This window comes from Sinocyclocheilus grahami, unplaced genomic scaffold (assembly GCF_001515645.1).
Source record: "Sinocyclocheilus grahami isolate Dianchi unplaced genomic scaffold, SAMN03320097.WGS_v1.1 scaffold48.1, whole genome shotgun sequence".
In the NCBI taxonomy this organism is placed as follows: domain Eukaryota; kingdom Metazoa; phylum Chordata; class Actinopteri; order Cypriniformes; family Cyprinidae; genus Sinocyclocheilus; species Sinocyclocheilus grahami.
In genome coordinates this window covers 2,287,022-2,309,370 of record NW_015505227.1, presented here as the reverse complement: position 1 = coordinate 2,309,370, position 22,349 = coordinate 2,287,022, and the positions used below count along the sequence as shown (strand labels likewise).

Genomic DNA, 22,349 nt, shown 5'->3' with positions numbered 1-22,349 from the left:
GCAGCATGGCTGCCCAAGTTGCTGTGGGATGGGTTTCAGGGTCTTGCCTGATTCAGATTTGTTCATTTTTTTGCAGCATATGTAAAATGATTCAATTTTGGAACGGATTTAGAACATTTACATGTTTATTTAAATTGTAAACATCGAATAAATTTGACTTCTGTAGTAGCAAATAAAATAAGTTCACGTTGTGTTTAAACGGTTGACTTTTCTCCAAAAATGCTGCTGTTTGGGCTTCTTGGACAGAATTAATAAGAATTACTTGCGAATTCTCAAGCGTAATTTTTTTAACCTAACCTTTTGTTTTCTTTTGAATGTTCAGATAGCATTGTGGGTATTTCCTCAAAATGCAGTGCAGTGTGTTAGTCTAGGTCTGCGTGTGTTTTTGTTTTTTAGTGTGTGTGTGTGTGTGGGGGGGGGAGATGTGAGACTAGGGGTGTTTCCCAAGAGGAAAAATAGTTCATGGTGGTTTACCCCTCTGAAGTATGGGCCCCCTGCTTGCCCCATCCCCCCAATGACTCTTTATTTCTCTGGTGAACAGGCCGTTCTGAAGGCGTCGCCATCATAAACACTAGTGAACTGGGGGGGGGGCCCTATTGAACCGAAAATTCTTTACATTTTTCTTTATCCTTTTTCCCCCAAATGGGCCAATGCACATGTATTGAATGCCTGGGTCATAGTACATATGATGTTGACAGAATGTTGACACAAGCGACTTGAACTGATTACTATTCATTCAAGTTCTCATTGCATATTTAAATGTATTTTCTTCTTGTTTAGGAGTGAAATAAATGAGTGTATTCCAAATTGGTTTTGTTGCACTTTAAATAATGACGCTATTTTGCACATTGTTCTTCTGCAGGATGTGTGTGTTAAAATGCTGCTGGCTTAAATCCCTGCACTATTTGTGCTCCTGATCCTGCTTGGGTGAAGCAAACTCATGCACAACAAACAAAGCAATTAAAATGTTGATTATTCTACTTATTTGGACAATATTTTATATTTATCCTCTTATATATTTGAATGAATAGTGTTAAAACTGAGATGAAGTTTCTAAAAGATACTGGCTAGCAAGTTGTTGGTTTTGACCTTACTTTGTGAGCTTTTTTATTTCTAAGTGTTAGTTCTAGTTTAACAGTGTGCTCAAGAAATGTCTTCAAATCACACACTTTGTCATTTGATTGCCATCTCTTTTTATTGACTCGTTCATAACTACTTTGCTTTTGCGATTATATTAAGGTATACAGGTCACTCAAAGCAATCCTGTTTTCCTGAGTATTTCCTGATTCACACATGGCCAAACATTTACTGTAGCATTTGTGGAATTGGGTTATAATAGAAGAAAGCTGGCCACCATCATGGCGAAAACTAGGCTTGGGACATTGTTATATGGCTCCTTATGATTTCTTGTGATGCCTCAGACAGTTTTGGTGTCATCTTCCAAAAACAAAAACAAAAAAACAATTCATACATGCTCCTATTAATAGCTTTACTCTTTTAGTGAATTGATTGAGCATATAATTGTTCCTTGCACCTACAAATAATTAGAAACTAAATTAATATCCAATTAGGTTCCATTTGTTTTCGTACATTGCAACAAATGGAGAATTATTTGAAAGCTCTTTCTCTCTGTTACATTAATAATTCAAAAAGGAGAAAAAATTAAATCCCGGAAAATTAAAAAATGAAGATATGAGTCAAGTCCTACAGAATCACATTACTGCTGTATTAATCATCACAAGAACGTTACACCACAACAGGGAAGATGTAATGTATTTTCTCTTTAGTGACCATCTCCCCTCTGTCTTTGTACAGTATCTGTAAATAATGTATGCATTTATATAATGTATCCATGTATGTAATGTGTGTTTTAGAGAGCTGTGTGCCAGCAAATTATTAATTGGATGCTGACCTGCCATTGCTAGCTGTTCACACCGAATAGACAGAACATTTTGTAAATTCGAACTCTTGAAGTCAGCATTAAATGCAAATTTACCATTTATTTTAATGTGTATGTTATTAATCTTATTGTGAATGATTCATCCATGCATACGTTTCATAAAAAAAAAAAATTACCTGCAATTTTAAATTAAAATATCATAACTGGGTTTTCCAGTGAAACGTCAGACTTCTCTCTGGTGAGGCATGCTGAACTTTTCCAGTCGTTTAGTCCACTTAAACCCTGCAGTTGCATTCAATGCTCATTTCAAAATTCGGCTAACAACAACGATGGATAGAATTTTTTACTAATTTTCTGATAAATCATTACACTTGTATGTACGACATAGTAGGGAAAAAAGATTGATCAGTATTTGAATGTTTGTTTGCATTACGATTAGTTTAGTCATTTTTATTTTGATTTGTCCTTTGCACAGTCCATAATGTTCAATCTGTGTTCCTTCATTAGCTGAGGAAGAGTTACTTTCTGTCAAAACATTCATTGGCAAAGTCCACATTTTTTGTTTGTTTAAGTTATTTTAGCAGTATGAGAGCTAGCATTCAGTTGTCAATATATAAATGAACAAAAACAGAAGTTTGCAGTTGTTTAATTGCTCGATTTTGCTGTTCACCATGAAAATTCATCATAGGTGTGGAAGCATGAAAGTGACCGAGAACCTACATATTCACGTCTTTACACCATTCCCCTTCATGAGGCCATAGAGATCAGTCAACACTGTTCTTCTCTTTTTATGCTATTTTCTCTCTGTATCCCTCTTCCTCCCCCTCCCTCTCTTCTTCCACATTGCAATTCCCTCCTTACGAGTCCAAATCACTTAAAATGGAGCCTCTAGATCACATGGCCTCATAGCAGGCATGTGCTGGTATGGTCATGCTATCCTCCCTTTACACACACACACACACATGCATTTTAAAAGCATAGAAAGGGGGGAGGGGCTGGCAACACCCCCCTCAGACATACATGGAGTCATACCTTCCTCTTGCAGGGTAGAGAGCGTAGGCCTTCTCAGGCAGAGGAGAGCTGCCATGTGTATACACACACACACACACACACACACATATATATATATATATGACCACCCATTATATTTTTAGATTGCATGCAATTTAATGTGATGGTATTCAGAGAAACATTTCAGTGAACTTTATGCTCCTGATCATTTCTGTGCAATCAAACAGTTCATTCAGATATTGTTATAACTTAGTACAGAGGTTGTTGTGAAATAGAGCTGACCAGGAATTGATTTCATATTTTAAAGATGTCTCCTGCTTTGTCTCGTTTGTGGAAGATTTAATGGTATGCTATGCTGTTATACAGGCAGGAGAGTTGATTAAAAAAAATTAACAGAGTTGGTAAGCGAAGTTTGCTCCACAGAAATGCTGTTTTTGTATTTCTCTCTTTTTTTTAACTATCTAATACTGTTTTAATACAGTATTAAGTAATCAGGGAATAAATTGTTCATGTTTTGAATTCGTTACTTGGTGTAGCTTTTTGTTTGAACTTGGTTTCTTATGAAAGCTTTTTGTTTGGAGTTTGGACTGTATAATTTTAAGACAATATTTCAGAGTCCTTCATTTTTTTACTGTAATTTATTAATTTAATAAATTCGATTTTGCTCAAGTTTAATCTCGAATTATTTGTTGGTTTTAATTTAACAAATCTGTGAAATGTACTTAAATGAAAAGCTAATCTTGTGAAGGTTGAAGTGTACTTGCTCCGTTTTAAAGTTTTGTTTCTAACAATGCAATTAATTATGAACAATATTTTGTGAATGAAAAGGTTTAATTTGTTGGACTATGTAAGCCATTATGTAAATTAGAACATTTTGTTTGATAAAACATGTATTAGATGAAAAAGTATAGCAATTTGAATTTAATAGTCAAATAACTGCCTTAAAAGAAACACCCTGTTTGTCTTAATATGAGATTATTTTTCTCTTTCTTTTTTTTTAGTTTAAATTAAGAGACTTTGAATCAAGTTTCTTTAACTTTGCAAACAGTAGGTAGGCCTATGTATAGTAATGGATAGAATAATTTGTTTCTTCAGTTTATTAAGATAGAAAGTGGGAAAAATTGTATTTATTTATTTTTTTTAGTCTGTGCATGCAAAGAGTCAGTTTTAGCCAAATAAGGAGATTTATGATGGCCTCAAAAACGTGCACATTTTTCATTCATTTATATAATACACGTCAAATGTTGGGAACAAGGCAAACTTCTAAATGCGGCTGCTATGTTGATGCTTATTTGGCTTAAACTATCCTTTTACGAAATAGATTATTTGAGTGAAAACAAAATGTAAACTGTTTTATGTGGGTCGAAAATGAGCAGGCCTTGCGAAATATAGACTCAAATAAATGCACAAGATCATATCAGACTTCCATACACGGGGCATGTTCATTCACAGTTGCAGTGTTTTAGACATGTAGACCATGTACTTCAGTGAGTCATTGTGTTTAAAATGTGACTTTCCCCAACTGTCTTATGTTATAGCAGGGTGTCCGCGGGTCCTTAAAAAGTCTTAAAATGTCTTAAGTTCGGATTCGATGGGTCTTAAATATTTTTGGTCTCATGAGTCGGAAAGAGAATTGATTAGTTCATCTCTCGAGTCTTCGGGTTTGAGTCGTTCGTTCATCACGTGACAGCCCCATAAGCTTTAACCAATGCAGTCTGAGCCGGAAAGAGAATTGATTTGTTCATCTCTCGAGTCTTCGGGTTTTTCAAGTCGTTCGTTCATCACGTGACAGCCCCATAAGCTTTAACCAATGCAGTCTGAGCCGGAAAGAGAATTGATTTGTTCATCTCTCGAGTCTTCGGGTTTTTCAAGTCGTTCGTTCATCACGTGATAGAAGTATGTTGAAAAGTATGCATTTTCAACATTTCTTATTTGTATACTCATAAATGCATTTAAAACATTAATCTCATAACATTATTTATTGCAGTTGTAATTATTATTTGCAGTGTAAATGATTTAATCTGACTGGTAGCAGCCCTATAGTGTATATCGAATTTATTGATAAATTGTAATAATTTGACATGTAAGATGATGCATACATCTAAAAAGGTTAAAATAGGCCTTTGTAAAGGTAAATATGCAGATTTAAGTATGTAAAAGCTGATGAAAATATTGCTTCAGAATAAATAGTTTACTCCACCAAAAATCTCAGTGATGCAGTTATTTTGTGGGGATATTTTGTATGGAATATTGTCTGCTAACATGAAAAGTTCACTGTATATTGTAGTAATAAATACCATTTATTACAGCACTGATATTTTGTTTTCTTTTTAATTTATACACATTAAATATTACATATATGTATGTAATAAAATGTGTATTTCCATTACCGGTTTAGGTCTTAAATTTCATATAAAGTGGTATTAAAAAGGTCTTAAATTTAACTTGTTCAAGTCTGCAGAAACCCTGTATAGATTGCAACTCTAACTAGATATGCTACTTTGAGTATGAAAGAATAAATCATTTACAGTCATAGATGAATCTAATATTCAAGATCCGTTCAGACTGGAACGAAATAATGTATTCGAAATGATTCCCAGGCTTTTTATTGCGCGTTTTATTACCAGGACATGATGGGGAAACTATTCGTTTGCTAATCTTTATGGTAGAACTCGGCAAATCCATTGGCTGCAAGCAGTGCTCTTAACGAGGACAGCACTGGAAGCAGTGCGAATCGTGCCAAAATCGTTATTAAACCGTGCTGAGTCAGGTGCACTGCGTTGTGTCACTTGCGGCGTGGATGCTCGGTTCAGTACGAGACCGTTTCTGTTCCGTTCCGTTCCACACCCCCGGTTTCCTCGTCACAGCGCAGATCTCCTCTTCTCTACCAACCCCCTCCGTTCCTCGGCGGTGGGCGGTACAGTGACTGCGCGCACCGCCTCTTTCACGGCGCTGTAGTACTCTCGAGTAGCCCGCTGACTTTATGAATGAAGGCAGGTCTCCCCCTCACTGCCTGCGGGAAGCTGAAGCCGGAGCGCGGCGTGCGTAAAGGGGAGTGATCCAGAGAAGCTCGCCAGCGTTTGCGCAGTGATCTAAAGGCAAATCCTCACATTCGACATCATTAGTTCGATGTGGCTCAAATAAAGGCGCTGGTAACTGGAGTTTAATGCGGAATACAGTACTGTAATTATGCACGTTGATTCCAGCGAGCGGACACTATACAGTGCAACAATAGTACATAATAGGCTACTGTGGTTTAAAAGAGGAGGGTGATATTAGAGTTTGAATAAACCATCAAATAAAATAGCAACCTTAGAGCTAGCCATTTCATGATTGTTTTAAGGTCACATAGCTCTATCATAGGTAGGCTAACGCACTTTTCACATATGCACGTCCTTTGTTTTGCAATAGCAGCCTTTCGACATACCACATTTCGCCCTGTGCTGACGTGGATGCTTATTCGGCTCCTATCGGTTACCTATAGTTTTCTAGCACATTCTGCGCCTGCTCATGTGACTGAGATTCATTGTGGTAATTGGGCGTTGTCAGTGGAAGATGGCTGAAGGGACACTGGCCCACATGGCTGAGATGTATGCAGGCCTGTGTATGTCATCACTCTGAACCAGATTTTCCGGCGCTGTGAAGGAGATAATCAAATTGTACAAGTTTGCTGAACCTAAACATCCGCGCGTACCTGTTCGCATTGGATAAAGTGGGGTTAGAAAAAATAAAATAGATAAATGCTTAACCATACAACAAAAGACGCTGCCAAAATAAATGGCGGGTATGTGAATTTTAGTGCCCATATTTATATTGTGTGCTTCATGATTCACTGTATATTTTATTTGGTAACTTTTACAGATAAGGTTATTTTGTCACAGCATCTTTTATTTGTTTTCTTATATATATATATATATATATATTTAAGCGCTCTGGTAAAGCTAACTGTTAAATTGCGTATGATCTTTTCCTCTTTTAACGCGCTTCTCATGCAAAATACGTGATATCAACTAAAATAAATCAGTTTAACTTTGATAGTCTTTGTAAAGTCTTATTTGTCATAGGCTATGTAAAACATTAAGAATTATGAGAGGGCTATATATATATATATATATATGAACAATTTTTATTTGAGATTTTTAGTAGGCTACTTTAAAAATGTAAACTAAATATGAGCAATTGAAATATAGACTAAAACGTACGTTTTTTTTCGCCACTAAATGAAACCGCGCGAGACAGAGAAACTTAATAAAAAATAAAAAAAACAATTAACACCTGTGCTTATCTGATTAAATCGTGAGCTTGTGTATTATCCAAAAGCAGCCCAAAGGTGATTCGTGACTTTTGAAGCTGAACCAAGTGTGTTTTGAAATGCAATCTGCCATTTCATTTCTTACTGTACACTTGGCTTTCATGAAATGGCGAGCATACGAGACGGGGGGGGCGGAATAATTTTACACGGATTTATTAAAATCTCATCGAATGTTATTCAACTCTGTAATGTCAGGGTAATTTATAATTAGCTTAGAAACTTGATTGGCGTGCAAAGTCCTCATTTATTACAGCCTGTTAGGATGCTTGTCAGATTGCGTCTCGTTAGTTAGCGTCATTCTTAAATCGTGTACGTGTTCTTTGTAAAACAACTGTGTGTGTGTGAATGAATCACAGTGCACATGTATTTGGGCATATTGAGCTCACTTTATGTCTGTTCACTCTGTAGTAAGTCATGCTGTCCCGTGTTCTGCTCCCGAGTCACAAAATGGAGGCGCACGAGCGCTTCCATCTTCTCCACGCTGAGTAGGGCACAGCAGAGCGAAGCATGAACTTTGACCCAAACTAAGGGCATATCGCCTTTGCAAACTAAATGGATCCTTAAGTTGTTAGTCTCTACAGTTGTTTCTCACATACCACCCACCAAACCAACCCCACCCGCGGGGGAAATGCCTATACGTATGGAATTTTTAGAAAGACGCAAACACGCTCGTGCTTGAGCTGCTTTTCTCCGAGTAGACTAGATGGGCTTCGCACTGTTTCCGTAAATATCGTACAAGCCGAGAAGAGATGAGTTGCTACTATTATGTTAGTGTGCGCTACTAATAAAACATTTAGACAATTCCTTCTGTTATTGCTGATGAGTTATGATTCAGACAACGCCCCTTTTTCAACAAGCCTGGCAGCCTGTTCAGCTGAGAGTGATTTTTTTTTTGTGTGTGTGAGTATTTTGAGTTTTTTGCAGCTCTCCACAAATTTAATAAAGATTTTAATATTTGCTGTTTTATGTCCTGCAATCCCTTCCCCCTTTTTATACCACCATACCTCAACATAATCTGCAGCCTCTTTGAAAAGTTCAATTGTTTGCTAGTAACCCCAGTCCCCTGCCCTAGGCTCTTTTTAAAGTCCAGGCCAAAGCGTTCCCCATCCACATTGGGGTCAAAGGTTGAGATGCAAGGTTGAGAACTACTTGCAGACAAAACTCTTTGTCGATAACATGAAATATCTCTCTCGCTCTCTCTCTCCATTCCCCATGGCTCTTGGTCTCAGTCAAATGGCCAAGAGAGAAAGAGAAGATGACGGATGAGAGGGAGGGGTGTTTCACATGATAATGTGCAGGAAAGGACCTCAGGTTCTCTTCGCTTCACCCCCACCGGCTGCCGTTTCGGAGGCCGTTTGCATTTCTCAGCTGAGCATGTCGCTCCCTGCACACTTTGACATGCTTAAACATTTGCAGCCAAAAGCAGAGTGGTTTCCCCATGCTGTTGGGCCCATGCAAGTCGAAGATCATTTTAGTTCTAAACTCTAAAAACATTTGGAATTTGGAATTGCTTTCAGTGATTTATTTGCCTAATGATTCTAAATTTGGATTGTATAGATTTAAAATCATTGCTAAAGAGTTTGGTACATCAAGATCATTTGCAGAACGAGAATGTGAAGATGAATTGTTGGTCTTGTAATTGATGTATTTTTAGCAGATTTTAATTGTTTTCAACTAGCATTCAAATGCTTTGTGCATATGACAATGAGGACATTCTTTCCTAATTAAACACTTTTTATTGCAATTCTATGCTGCTTTGTGATAGAACAGAATTTAGGCAAAAATCATAATACTCCAATAGGCACCATGCAGGCAAAAAAATATATATATGCAAGAACTTTGTAAAACATGCCACATAAGTTGTGAATACAAAAGTATTAAACTGTTTATCTGTTCATCAATCTCTCTCTCTCTCTCTCTCTCTCTCTCTCTCTCTCTCTAATCAGTGTGTGTTGTTACTTTATGTAGAGAATGACATCATTTTGTGATGTAGCTTGTAATGAAAGCAGTTCCTTATTGTTGTCTTTCTCGCGTCATCCTTCTTTTGGAGTTTATTGGTTCAATAATAGTCGTATAATTTTGATTTATTTGAATATATCTAATTGTTAAACATCTGGCTTACATCCTTGCAGGTGTTTAGAAGATTTGCCCTTAAAGGGGTCCTATTATGCTCTTTTACAAAGTCTTGATTTTGTTTTGGGGGTGTACTAGAACATGCTCTCATGCTTGGTGGTTCGAAAAACCCATTATTTTTCACATAATTTACATTCTTAAAATACCTTTCTCCCCAGCCTGGCACAAATGGCTCAATTAGGTCCGGCTTTTATGAAGGTCCACCTTCCGAAAAACAAAATGTGTTATGATTGGTTAGCTGTCCCAGTGCGTTGTGATTGGCAAACAGCTTAGACAATGTTTCATTACTGCCCCTTGCTACATCTTTCAACAAAAACTTTTGGGCGAATCCGGCACTGTACTCCCTCGTGTTGTGGAAGCTGTCCTCAGTAAAATGCGCAGCACACAATAGCAAATTGGGGTTATAATGCTCAGGAACAGAGTAAAAAAATAAATTGCAACCACTGTTTCTTGACATCATCCACTTTCGGAAGCCCAAACAAGGTGAAAAAACAGCATTTCAGGCGGTTGCGCACCGGACGAGAAGCACTGCGTCACGTCGCGCCACATCTTTAAAATTCAAATACATTATTTTCTATGAGTGTAGGCACACCGGCGGCGCCCAGCTACATCATGTTATACTTGTAAGAATTGTTCTAGACATGCCGAAAATTTGACGCTACAGCACAGCAGCTCTTCTTCTTCGTTTTCTCTGATGCACTAACTCTGCAGCAGCACTTCTTCTTCATCGTCTCGTCTGATGCACTCACTCAACCAAGCGTTCTAACCACAACCTCGCACCTCCCCACCCCCCAACCATTCGAATTTCTGTAGGCGGGAATTATTTTTAATGATTTTCTAATGAGCCGCTTTGTGATATCACAAAGCCCGGAAAACAAACGCTGTAGTCCAAACGAGCCGTTTGCTGTAGTTCTTGAAAAGGGATTTTTAAAACACTAAATATCTCCCTTTGGAGTGGACTTTGAGAATTGTAACTTTCTAGATCTTTTTTATGCCCAAACATACACACTACACACTGACTAAAATTTAAAAAGTGAAAAAGCATAATAGGACCCCTTTAAGTTTTTGTTTTATGTAATAATATTCAATTAAATTCAGATCAGTTAAATTCATTATTCATCTGTAAGTTACTCAATTTTTTTATTTTCATAGTTTACATCAAGATCATTTGCAGAACGAGAATGTGAAGATGAATTGTTGGTCTTGTAATTGATGTATTTTTAGCAGATTTTAATTGTTTTCAACTAGCATTCAAATGCTTTGTGCATATGACAATGAGGACATTCTTTCCTAATTAAACACTTTTTATTGCAATTCTATGCTGCTTTGTGATAGAACAGAATTTAGGCAAAAATCATAATACTCCAATAGGCACCATGCAGGCAAAAAAATATATATATGCAAGAACTTTGTAAAACATGCCACATAAGTTGTGAATACAAAAGTATTAAACTGTTTATCTGTTCATCAATCTCTCTCTCTCTCTCTCTACTATTTTTCTCTGTATAACTCTCTCTCTCTCTCTCTCTCTCTCTCTCTCTCTCTCTCTCTCTCTCTCTCTCTCTCTCTCTCAAATCAGTGTGTGTTGTTACTTTATGTAGAGAATGACATCATTTTGTGATGTAGCTTGTAATGAAAGCAGTTCCTTATTGTTGTCTTTCTCGCGTCATCCTTCTTTTGGAGTTTATTGGTTCAATAATAGTCGTATAATTTTGATTTATTTGAATATATCTAATTGTTAAACATCTGGCTTACATCCTTGCAGGTGTTTAGAAGATTTGCCCTTAAAGGGGTCCTATTATGCTCTTTTACAAAGTCTTGATTTTGTTTTGGGGGTGTACTAGAACATGCTCTCATGCTTGGTGGTTCGAAAAACCCATTATTTTTCACATAATTTACATTCTTAAAATACCTTTCTCCCCAGCCTGGCACAAATGGCTCAATTAGGTCCGGCTTTTATGAAGGTCCACCTTCCGAAAAACAAAATGTGTTATGATTGGTTAGCTGTCCCAGTGCGTTGTGATTGGCAAACAGCTTAGACAATGTTTCATTACTGCCCCTTGCTACATCTTTCAACAAAAACTTTTGGGCGAATCCGGCACTGTACTCCCTCGTGTTGTGGAAGCTGTCCTCAGTAAAATGCGCAGCACACAATAGCAAATTGGGGTTATAATGCTCAGGAACAGAGTAAAAAAATAAATTGCAACCACTGTTTCTTGACATCATCCACTTTCGGAAGCCCAAACAAGGTGAAAAAACAGCATTTCAGGCGGTTGCGCACCGGACGAGAAGCACTGCGTCACGTCGCGCCACATCTTTAAAATTCAAATACATTATTTTCTATGAGTGTAGGCACACCGGCGGCGCCCAGCTACATCATGTTATACTTGTAAGAATTGTTCTAGACATGCCGAAAATTTGACGCTACAGCACAGCAGCTCTTCTTCTTCGTTTTCTCTGATGCACTAACTCTGCAGCAGCACTTCTTCTTCATCGTCTCGTCTGATGCACTCACTCAACCAAGCGTTCTAACCACAACCTCGCACCTCCCCACCCCCCAACCATTCGAATTTCTGTAGGCGGGAATTATTTTTAATGATTTTCTAATGAGCCGCTTTGTGATATCACAAAGCCCGGAAAACAAACGCTGTAGTCCAAACGAGCCGTTTGCTGTAGTTCTTGAAAAGGGATTTTTAAAACACTAAATATCTCCCTTTGGAGTGGACTTTGAGAATTGTAACTTTCTAGATCTTTTTTATGCCCAAACATACACACTACACACTGACTAAAATTTAAAAAGTGAAAAAGCATAATAGGACCCCTTTAACAAAACTTGCTCCTCAAACCTTTGTGTTTGTCGAATCCATTTTAGAAAGACACTTTCAGTCACTGGTCACTTTTGCATGGACTATGAAATATTTACTCAGATTTTTCTGCCAGTAGCATAAAAAATTTACTGTCACTGCTCTATAGCGGTCTATGAGAAGCTACAATTTGTCTCTTCTGTTACATTTGAATGCTTGAATGGCAAGAGATATATTTCTACTTGGACACACACACACACACACACACATATATATATATATATATATATATGTGTGTGTGTGTGTGTGTTTATGAATTAATCTGTTTATAATGTTGCATTTGTAGTTGAATGCATTATTGCACTTTTTCCTGCTCACAATTTCATGATTTTAAAGACTAAAAACGTTTCTGAGCACATTATTTTTCTTTTTAAGCAGTTATTTAATTCAGGACTTGAACATTTGAAATGAAAATACAAAAACGATCTGTAACTTGACTCAAAAGTGCCTGAGGCTCAAGTCCCAGATTTGATGGTTTAATACAGACTTTGTCCACTACTGCCATGCTATTGGCCAGTACCAGTGTTCAATGGCAAGAGGCACCTCTTAGAGGCGGGAGATTTATTTTTATTGGTTCCGTTGTTATACGACTGTATTGCTGGGGCCGGCAGTAAGCAATATATTGCCCCCTCGCTCTATTCTTCTGGTATGTTACGGGTTGCATCAGCATGTGATGATTGCTAAGCTTGGGGAGTGACCTTTCACCTCTCAGAGGAATAGGGCAAGGGGAAGAAAGTGGAGCGGCGAGGGGGAGGGAAGGCCTATCAGGTAATACAGAGCAGAAAACTCCACAGGGAGGAGTGTAGAAAGAGGGAAACGAGAAACAGAGTGAGAAGAAGGCAGGAAAAAGGGGGGATGGGACGTCTGTTATTTCTGGTGAAGTTGTCTCACCATCGCTGCTTCTCTCTATACCACTTTGATTTATGGCTTAACCCTTGCTGTTCCATTCAGCGCCTGGAACCACCACGTCTAGTCCCCCGGGTATCTCCAGTGATGCCTCGCACCTATAGCTTTCTGCACGGCCACCAAGTTGAGCTCCTTGACTTCATCACGAGGATGTTTTCATTGACTTGAGGAACCTCCACGTCCATCTAGACCTTAAACCGTTTACAACGTCCCTCCGTGGACTCGTAGTTTCGCAGAGAGCGGGAAAGGGAGGTGTGTGGAACTTAGGATCCGCCCCTTCCCCTCCCACACTTACCCGCCATTTTCAGTGTTGGCTGCAGAGGCCTTGCTGTATGAAGCTCCGCTGGCAGTTTACTGACTGAAGTTCTGTTTCATGTCTCTCGTCTGCGTACCACTGCGTCAGTGCATCATGCTAAAAAGGTGGTTTAGCTTTGCGTAATTTCAGTTTGGGCTGTATATATACATTTATACATTTCATGACTGACTTTAGTGGTGTTGAATAGTATTTTGTGTTTTTGGGAGACTGATTAGATTTGGACTTTTAAATGTGATTTATTAATACAATAATAATATATTATTATAAAAGAGAGCTGATTATTGAAAGAAACTGAAGAAACATTATTTATTCATCTCAGTTTGCTTAGAATTATTATATTTTACTTAATCATATGTTACTCTAATTTACATTATTTTAATTAGCCTAGTAAAAATTACACTTCCGTTTTCTTTTTTTTCTTCAGGTGCTGTGTGTAGCAAACTGTTCTTGGAGGGAAATATTTCTACAAAGTTATAAATGTAAACTTTGCGGTGCGGAGTAATCACAGTCAGCTTCCCCTTTTGCTAGTTGATTTATATTAAAGAAATATTATATTTTTGTATGTTCCTTTATCATGCATTTGTATTTGAAAATGAAGAGTTTGGTTCCAAAACGCGATAAACGACATTTAAAAAAAAAATTAGTTTCCGCCAAAATCAGTATTGTACCTGGTCGGTATTGAAAAGTCATTTTTTAATTTGTTGGCAAAATGCGATATTCGCCGAGTTATTTGGTCATGTTTTCTCCCTTTTTTTCCAAACCGCAACAAACGCCAGTCTCCCTTCTCTGCAGAATGCGATATATCCACTCAACCAATCACAGCGCACCATTCCACGTACTCTAGACAGTAATGGCGGCACTTTGAATACACCCGGCATCCTAGTTTTCCTCATCTACAACAAACAAACAACAAACAAGGGTTGCACGATAAATCGCATGTGATTCATGCGCATCTCGTCAGTAAAGCCGATTCTGTGATTAATAGTAAATCTCCATTTGATACACAGAGCCGTAGATCACTGCTATATCACGTTCATTAGATGAATCACATTCGATTATGAACGCGATATTGCGTAGCTTGTCAGTGTTAGTGTTTTTATTAATGCCATTTATGTTTTTGTTAATAAAGCATATAGCACTAGTCAACTAAATGAATGTAACATGGCAGAGATGAATGCACTTTTGGAATTTCTGTGGTTTAATGTGATATTGTTGTTCATGTATGTTCATGATGAAATTTTCTTTTGTTGTTGTAATTAGGGATGTCAATTTTCAATCATTTCCATGATCGATCGTCGCTTAAATTGACGATCAATTAATCGATTAATCGTTAACCTTAATACTGCAAAATGCGTCTATGCCGGATGACAGGATGTGCAAAAGTTACTCAAAAAAACTTTCTCACCTGATTTAAAGGGGATTTAGTCTGAATAAAATGCTAGTAGCAGGATTGTAAAATGAATAGATGTGATTATGATCATTTGATAAAATGAAGAGAGCCCGTTTGAGAGCATTTTACTTTGTTGACTGTTTCCTATCCCGTCACGGAGACCGCTGAACACGCCTCTTTAAATGGTTTCGTGGTGCTCGTTGTTGTGTTTTAAAACACAATTGCAATGTTTTCAACAGACATTATGGCATTAAAAATAAAATGATCCCAAACGTAACTGTGGCGCGTGTGGCTGTGTTGCGCAGTCAGTGAACTGCTTCCATCGGCGCTGCTGCAGCAAAACACACTGTTGCTCACATCAAACATTATCATGTGAGTATTATGACCAGTACTTAATTTGATCCTGCTGGATCCTGTTCCGGAAAATGTCAGATTTTGAGTTTTTGCATTGCGGTAGGCCTATTTGTTTTTAAAAATTTGGCATTTACAGTGCATTAGATCATGACGAGGCGGAGCTAGTCTATCTTTGACTAGATGTATTTGGAGCTTATTGCTCATGTCTCATTCGGCACAAATCGAAATGTTTCCATATTCGTAATGTATTTGAATGTTAAACTATTATTTATAATGTAAACTAGGCTTGTACTTTACACGCATATGCGATATAGACGGAAAAGATCATCCTCTTCACATGAGCAAAAACGTCCTTGGCATAACAGCAGAGTGGACCGGTATACTACGGTCTATTTAAACTGACCAGTGTAACCTTTCATATGTTTGGTTGACTGTATTTTATTTTGATAATGAACAGACTGCGATGTAAGTTTGAATTGCTAGAATATGTGGGGTGTATGCACGCGAGGCGAGGCGCCGGTGCGATCGAACAGCTGAAACATAAAAAAACTTGTTTATGGTGCGCTGCACCACACTTCTGTTTTAAATCTGTTAGCTTAATTATTTAAGCCAGATATATTTCGCTTTTTTTTTTTTTTTTATGAAAACAAATTGTTATTTTTATTTAGGCTTATTGCTTACATAGGCTATACATTTTCCTTAAAGCGTCCCTTTATGAAAAATAACTTTCATATTGATTCAATGGATTTATTGCATTTTGGGGGAAAAATCATATAATTTTATAATAAATCTTTGAAAATCTAAATCTGGATTTGAATTGTTAATGTTATTATAACCTAAAGATGCTATGTGAAAGTTTGAAACAGAAAATAGGGGTTCTCATCTTGCCACTTTCTTGGTAAAGAAAACACATTTTTACTCAAATTAATCAAAATGGATTTATAGTGTTTTGGAACCAAACTCTTCATATATGTATTTTTTAAAAAACACTTTTTTTTCTTCTTTTTTACTTCGTAGTAGTAGTGTTCAAACCAATAGTCTTTTTAGCCCAAATTGTAGGTTTCACAAGTCCTTTTGATTTTTGCTTTTTATTTAACAAAGGTCTTTTTGGAGAATTTTTGAAATAAATTCTTGAAAAAATTGCAACACTGGTTGAACTGACTCCATTACCTGCATGATGAGTTCCGCGTGCTTCATTTGAAGGATTTGTAGCCTCTCCTAAATGTTTTAGAAAGAATCCGGGATGCAATTTAATTTCAGATCCCTCTAAAGCCCAAATGCAATTGAATTATGGGCAAGTACAAGTTGAATATTTGCTACTTGAATATGTGGAAAAATTATGAAGAAAATTAGGTTGATTTATTGATTAGCACTGTATATTATGTGTACATCTTACCCTAAACTCGTTATGTAGCTCCAAAAACATTGGCGACTTAGATTTAAATTTATATTTTGTAGTCTTGTAATTTAGGTATCCATAATCAGCTGCTTTGCAAAGAGTTACATTCCAGCCCATACTAGAAATAAAAACGTAAAGCAGTGAATATATGAGTGTGAGATGCATGAATGTGTAAGTTATGGAGGAGGGGTTAAGGAATACAAGTGAATGCTCTTTTCTTGCTGGCATATTCTCTCTCTTTCTGTTTATCTGCCCTTCCGCCGTTTTTAAATCAGCTTCACCTCTCATTGGCTGAGGTGGAAACGGCTGAAAGCAAGACAGGAAGTTGCTCGATGAGGGTTGTGACTTCTAAAGGGTGATTTTTGACTTCCTGTGTACTCTGTTTCCTGTTGGACCTGTCGCACGGTGGACCTCGAATGGTTAATTAGTGTTAAATCACTACGTTCTGTAGTTTTAAGTCCCATAATTAAATGCCACTGCTTGCCCTTTGAAATGGAGACACTGACCTAAATGTACGGTAATGTAAACTACAAATCACATTAACCTTTTGATTTTATCTCCATTGACAACTGTTGGTCAAAATATTGTAGCTCCCTGTATTTCTCCTGGCTCTTTTCTCCAACAAGTGTTACTCTGTAAAAAAATAAAATAAAAATCCCACATAATACACAGTTGACAGAAAAGGATTCCCATTGTCTAAAGCTTTTAAGATGATTGCATGGTAAAGCTTGTAGAATAGACACAGTTCACTTTTTTAATACAATGTATTAAAATAAAATAAAAATCCCACATAATACACAGTTGACAGAAAAGGATTCCCATTGTCTAAAGCTTTTAAGATGATTGCATGGAAAAGCTTGTAGAATAGACACAGTTCACTTTTTTAATACAATGTATCCGTTGAGACTAAATGGAGAGCAATGTTTTGGGAAGCACGTTTATTATCCTCGACAACACGCATTTGTCTTCCAGTTTTGTGTCTTTTCTTCTATTTTGACAGGCCTGTGCTCATCAGAAGTGGTTTGGTGGGTTTTAGCGCGTTTCATACAGTCTTACACTGGCATGCACCTGTGTATGCTGATGGTGTAGGAGTCTGTCTGTGTGTGTGTGTGTGTGTGTGACACATTTGTTCTCTGCACTGTGGGGTTGTTTGTTTAAATGTTTAGATTGCGAGTGTGTCTTGTATGAGCATGGGAGTAGCAGTTTTGCTTATTGCTTGATCATTTTCATAATCCTTTTAAAGAAGTTTTAGATACCGCACTGTCAATTCTGTTATGCTTTAGTTTTTATTAATACTTATATTTTTATGATTGATCATATAAGACAAACTAGAAAACTAGCATGTAAGGGATATAGGCAGCAGACAATGTACATGTGTGTGAGAGTTTGTGTTTTTGATATGCCAGTGTTTTAGAGTATGTTTGTGAATTTAAGATATGGAATATGTCTATATCTGATTAAAAGAGCTCTGCTGATTCTCCAAGCCATGCATCTGGTTATGCTGGAGGTCTTGCTGATATTTAGCAAAGGTACTGGTGGTGCACCTGCTTTGTGTGTGTGTGTGTGTGTGTGTGTGTGTGTGTGTGTGGATTTACTTGGCTATAGCTGTCTCTATAACTAGTTTAAAAAAAAGACAGCATAACTCATTTTAATTCATAGTATTGAATAATATTTATTAAATAGAAATTATAGTGTGTATATAAAACATTTTAAACATTACATAGCTATAATATTAACAAATTAAAATATCTAAAATACATTAAAATATAATAAATATTAAAATAAATGCTGATTTGCATATAATCATTCAAAAGTGTGTATGTTTTTGGGGGAAAAAGTCTCTTGTGCTGCATTTATTTTCTAAAAGCACAGTATAACATTAATATTGTGAAACATTATTACAATTTGAAATAACTTTTCTTTTAAAATATTATTTTAAAATGTAGTTTCTTTGTTAGCAAAGCTGAGTTTTCAGAAGTCATTACTCAAGTCTTCAGTGTCACACACTGTAAAAAAAATCAGCTGTGGTTGCCAGAATAATTCTGTAAAAAAAATAAACATTTACAGTATAAAACTGTAATTTACAATAAACGTACATTAATCAGAAGCTGTAACATAAAACCCAAATGTGCATAACTGATCAAAAAAACTATTAAGAAACAAAATTATTTAAACAAAATACTTTCAAATGTGAAGTGTCACACAGGGAATTCTGGGAATATCAGTTTACATTCTTTCACTGTAAATTATAATTTGATTAGCCTTTTTTACTTCTAAAAGCTGTACATTTAACAGTATTTTACTGTAAACATGAAATGTCCAGTTAGATCTTTTACAGTTTTTTCCCTGTATATGTAGTATAACCTATTAACAAGTTTTTTTTTTCTGTAGCATTTTTACAATATTTTACAGTTAAAATTACAGTGCATGATCCTTCAGAAACCATTCTAATGTGCTAATTGGCTGCTCAAGAAACATTTCTTATTATTATCAATGTTGGTAACATTTATGCTCTTTCTTATTTTTGTGGAAACTGTGATTTAGTGCATCCTTGCAGAATAAAAGTACTAATTTACAAAAAAATTCTTACTGACCCCAATGGTTTGATTGGTAGTTTATGGCATGCCCTCATTTAGATAGCAAAGTAAACGTGTTTGTGTTTAAGTACGTCTGCGTGGTGCGTGGAGGAACTGAATGTGCTTAACTGTGTCAAGACATATAGCTCTTTCCCTTCAAGGTTTTTTTGGGGGGGCTCATGTGATGCTGTGTGTGCAGAACAGGGTTTTGCTGATGTTCAAGCTAGTATGTTTCTCTTTACTAAAAGAGTGAGCTTTATGGATTATTTTATGATTATATTATTATTTTATTAAAAGCACATCGCAAACTCTTGCTATAGTCTTTGGTACATCCTATCTCAGGGCATATAGTCATATTTTTTTTATTTATTTATTTTTTACATTCACAAGTTCAAGATAGGAGTAAACTTCAATAATGCGTGGCTGACCCATACAGCTCCTATAGGACAATACCACATACCAACCCTCACCCTAACATACACACACCCTCCCCCTTATGCTATTCGCTTGCCTATAGAGTCCTCACCTTTAACCCTTGTAAGGGGTGAATCTCCTTTTTTCTGTTCTTGTTATTTGGTCTTTTTATGAGCATTTTTATTGTCTTTTAGTGCTGTGTGATTGAACTTGCTATGTTTCAGCGTGTGTTGAGATTCCCATTTTAACTAAAGCCAAATCTAAATATAGATTTTATTTGCCACGCCATAAAACACAGAGAAATCCCATGCAATTCTTTCTGGAGAATGTGAGCATGTTAACAGATTTGGTTCTGTGGTTGGTGTCCCATCATCCACTGCTGCATGGCTGGATTTAAGGCCTGCTGCACAACAGGTAAATTGAGTAATGCTAAATTTTAAGCCTGTTTTCATCTCTAAACAATGAAAAATGAGACCAAAAAACGGAGTCAGTCCTCCTCACCTCTTTCATCTGAATCTTTCATTTCCACGCCGTTGTTGACCAATCAAAGTGGTCAGAGACTTGGTGGGACTTGACACGATGGGTTTAAACGGGTTCAAAGGTGGCAAACAAGAAGGGTTGTTTTTTATCAGTGGGGGTGGGGCTGAAAAACTCTGTTGAGGGTGAATGTGGGTGGGATGTGGAAGCGTCAGGTTGGGGGATGGGATTGGGAACGAGGTGATTGATCGAACAGATTGGTGGTCTCACCCATCGTGTTTGTGTGGCCTTTGCCTTTTGTTAACATTTGAAGTACCTTTTGGTGCTTTCCTGGTCTTAATTTACTTAAAACACGCATGAAGTCGTGTTGCATTTCTCCTGATCTTGGAAGCAAATGAAAAAGAAAGTACATAATAAGTGCTTTAAGGCCTCCAAATCTGCACGGCCATTTTCAAGATTGGACAATGCATGATTTCAATTGGTTTCATTTGGCTTAGACATGCTCGCATTGCTGGTCTCTGTGGTGTGAAACACCCTTGCAGGATTCTTTGTTCCCTGATTGGCTGTTTTGCCCGCCATTTGCATGAAGGGAAGTTGAAAGCGGGCAAACGGCGCCATTTTCTCTGCTTGTCAACCAGTGGGCGTCAACCTTCCGGAGTTCAGAGTTCTTTAGGGTTTCTACTCTCAGTTGCCAGAAAAGAGTTGCCCCTCCCACATGACCTTTGGCATCCATTTTCCTCCTTGATCCTAAACACATGCATTGCTTCAAACGTTTGCTACTACGCTCTCTAGAGGTTCCAGAGTGCTACAGCTTTGTGTAGGTTATCAGGTCTCCTTATAATTGTGTCATTGTTATGGTGATGGAGCAATGCCATGCTGCAGTTCTCTATTGGACTTTATAGTTGATTCACTCATTTTCCTTCTTTTTTTTTTTTCTCCAAGCCTTGCATTGCTTGGACATTGCTGTAGTTACTTGCATTTCTTTGTTTTTCTCGCTCTCTCTTTCTCGGGCGATGAGTTTGGATGCTTCCGGGGCAGCTGGCATTAAACTACATCAGTGTCTAGTTTCAATATGCCCATTCAGTCTCTTCTCTCTCTCTCTCTCCCGCCTCGCTTCCATGAGCGCCCAGGCATCTTGTTTAATATATAATAATAATAATAATAGTAGTGATAATATAGTGTTTAATCTACCTTTAAATAATACCTTCTTCTAGATCATTTTGAGATGTTTTGTCTAACCTCACAGGTCCTGTCTTCGATTTTGAAATAATACATGGTGTTAATTTATGAACATAAATTCGTCATATTAGAATTATATTCTACAATCAACACATTCTTGTTAAGGTTTATCCACGTAGTGTTACACCATGTCAAAGTTCTGGACTGATCCAGATCTACTGTTTATGTTTGCATTTATATGCATGTACAATTATACTTTTATCTTGAGTGACTTGCATCGCATTCAAGATATATATTTTATCAGGTTTTTTAAGTGTCATTAAAAATAAATCATGAATGTGTTAAATGCAGTGACTTGAATACCATTCTTTTGTAATGAGCACATTTTAATTTCTCAATTACAGTTCACCTAATTTATTTTTTTGTAATATTTTTGTAGTTTTTAGTTTAGTTTAATAATTGGTTTTTGTTACGAGGTATGCGGTGCAACTCTCCAAAAAAAAGGAAAGAAAAATTTACTTTGGGGGGGGGGGGACGACTTGCAAAACATTTTGGAAATGATGATTAAGATGTTTCAGTGTGTGCTGAGATTCCTGTTTTACACTCACATTCAAGGTTATGGAAAATGTAATTTTTTTTACACCAAACTGAAACTTTTCTTGAAAATTGCATTAAAGGTTTTTTCCAAATTCATATGAAAACAAGATGAATGCAAATATTACATTAATTAAAACATGTTTTAAACAAGACTTAAAAATATTTTTGCATGCTGTCCATAAAGCTGTTGATCAGCAGACAAAAGTAGTTGTTTAAAAAAAAAAATTCAGCTCATAATTACAGTGTTAAAATTTTCCTCAAGAACTTAATTTATATCTGTTCATTCTTATGGCATGTGAAAGGATGAACATTTTCATATCAGAGCTAAAATTAAGTATCATTTATGATGGAAGTTACCATTCAGGTGGATTTATCCCTGTTCTGACTTTGACTTTCACCTTTCCATGCATCTCTTTCCACATCATTTAGATATAGACAAGACCAGGACCTTTCTGAACGCTAGCTGTCAGTGTAAATCAGCATTTGGATGATGTTAGGTGTCGTTAGTATACTTAGGTTTT

General features: G+C 36.8%; 1 protein-coding gene across 2 annotated transcripts in view; it reads left to right on the top strand.

Moving 5' to 3' along the window:
• LOC107582884 (insulin-like growth factor 2 mRNA-binding protein 1) overlaps positions 1–22,349 on the top strand; it is a 45,045-nt gene that overhangs the window by 10,385 nt on the left and 12,311 nt on the right. The window lies entirely within an intron of this gene.